Raw genomic sequence first — 2,849 nt, 5'->3', positions numbered from 1 at the left:
ATCATATTGAGATTGATAATAAGAATAAAGTTGAATATCTATATATCATATCTACTGTGTCAAATGAAAAACGTATACTGGAAGAGTTGTATGCTTTATCTTCTGGATTACATTATACTCATATACGGGTAATTGAAACATATGCAACAATGAACCTGAAGTTAATGAATCTAGGCATATTTACAAATTGGCATGATTGGTGGGTCATCCAAAATCTATAATGATGAGGAGAATTATTGACATTCAAATGGACATCCATTGAAGAGCCAGAAGATTCTTCAATCTAATGAATTATCATGTGATACTTGCTCTCAAGGAAAATTTATAATTAGACCATCACCAGCGAAAGTGGGGACTAAATCATCTACATTTTTAGAACGAATTCATGGTAATATATGTTGATCCATTAACCCACCAAGTGGACCATTTAGATATTTTATGGTATTAATAGACGCATTCAGTAGATAGTCACATGTGTACTTATTGTCACGTCGAAATCTTACATTTACAAGATTACTTGCTTAAATAATTAAGTTAAGAGCACAATTTCCTGATTATACAATTAAGACCATTCGTCTTGATAATGCTGGTGAATTTACATCCCAAGCTTTTGATATTATTGTATGTCAATTGAGATAAATGTTGAATATCCTATAGCTCATATTCATACACAAAATGGTTTAGCAGAATCATTCATAAAATGTTTGCAATTAATTGCTAAACATTGATTATGAAAGCTAAGCTTCCTACATCTGTATGTGGACATGATATTTTGCATGCAACATTACATGTACGCATTAGACCAGTATCTTATCACAAGTACTCGCCATTACAATTAGCTTATGGCCATGAGTCAAATATTTCCCATCTGAGACTTTTTGGATGTGCAATATATGTTCCAATTGCTCAATCATAACGCACTAAGATGGGTCCTCAAAGGAGGTTAGGAATATATGTTGGATATGATTTCCCATCAATTATTAAATATATTGAACCCCTAATGGGTGATGTATTTATTGCACGATTTTCTGACTGTCATTTTAATGAGACAAATTTCCAACATTAGGGGGAGAAATTAAGAAATTGGAAAAAGAAATTACATGGAATGCATCGTTATTGTTTCATTTAGATCCCTATATAGATCAATGTGAACTTGAAGTTAAGAAAATAATTCATTTGCAATATATAGCAAATCAGTTATCAGATGCATTTATAAATGCAAAAAAAGTAACTAAGTCACATATACCAGCTGCAAATGTTCCATCGAAAATTGATATCCCATCACAGCAAGTTGTCACTAATGAGTCTAGAACACTCCAAAAGCGTGGTAGACCAGTGAGTTCCAAAGATAAAAATTCTCGAAAAAATAAAAACAATAAATAGTCAAGAAGACTTAGTTGGGGATGTAAATGCCCATGAAAAAAATCTTTGACATGACTAGTGAGGAAGATGAAATACCTAAAGATAATGAAATTTCAATAAACTATATCATGACAGAAAAAAGATGGAACCGAACTCATGTAATTATTTACAATATTTTTGCATATAATATTGCTTATGATTATATTTGAAAATGAGGATTCTGAACCAAATTTTTTTGAAGAATGTCGACATAGAAAAGATTGGCTTCAGTGTAAAGAAGCAATCAAGGTACTTTCAAAACGTTAGGTTTTTAGACTAGTAGTCTAAACTCCAGAAGGTGTCAAACTTGTGGGATATAAATGAGTATTTGCGAGGAAAAGAAATGAAAATAATGAGGTCACAAGATATAAAGCAAGGCTAGTTGCACAAGATTTTTCACAAAGACCTGGTATTGATTATGAGGAGACATATTCTCGCGTGGTAGATACAATTATACTAAGATATTTCATAGACCTGACTGTGTATGAAAGTCTGGACATGCATCTTATGGATGAAGTCACGACATATTTATATGGATCTCTTGATAATGATATTTATATGAGAATCCCAGAAGGATTTAAGGTACCTGAAACATATACATCAAATTCCCAGAAATTGTATTCAGTAAAGTTATAGAGATCACTATTTGGATTCAAACTTCCAGGACGGATGTGGTACAATCGCTTGAGTGGATATTTGTTGAAAAAAGGATATCAAAATAATTCAATATGTTCGTGTGTTTTGATTGTTTTTATAAAGAAATCTTAATTAGGATTTGCTATTATAACTGTATATGTTAAGAGCTTGAATATAATTAGAACTCCTGAAGAGGTTTCAAAGACAATAGAATATCTTAAGAAATATTTTTTTTTCTTTTAATTTTTAAAACTTTTCTTTCTTTCTTTATTATTATTATTATTATTTGTAATAAACAACAATCAATCTACTAAATTTTATGCAGAAATATGATTAAATAAAATGAGAACAACAATCAACCTACTACATTTTTTTTTACTCTATCATCAATTTTTTTTAATTGAATCTCCCCCATTATCTTAGCAATCACTGGTATGCTACCACATTTCTTCAAAAATTTCACTTTCAATTCCTCCAAATATGGAGGATCATCATAAAACAAATCTCCATTTTTCACTAATTCTTGTTATAAAATGTTCAAGGAAAAAAACTTCATTTCACGATTTTTTTTGTTATATGTTACATACTTTTCAACTACGTACATATTTTTCCACATACTCTTAACACTCATTTGATATCTGAATTCAATAAAATAAAATATATTTCACAAATTTCTATAAGTATTATTCTTAACGTAGACAAACTACAACATACTTAAACAGTCATCAGTCTTAAAATAGTCGGAAGTGATTGTCAAAGTTGATTATCGAAGATGATTTTTGTTAGGTTTTGTAGTTGCAGGAGAGGGGGGG

The sequence above is a fragment of the Benincasa hispida genome, chromosome 5 (genome assembly GCF_009727055.1).
Source record: "Benincasa hispida cultivar B227 chromosome 5, ASM972705v1, whole genome shotgun sequence".
Lineage (NCBI taxonomy): Eukaryota > Viridiplantae > Streptophyta > Magnoliopsida > Cucurbitales > Cucurbitaceae > Benincasa > Benincasa hispida.
Note: the sequence above shows the minus strand (reverse complement) of the source record.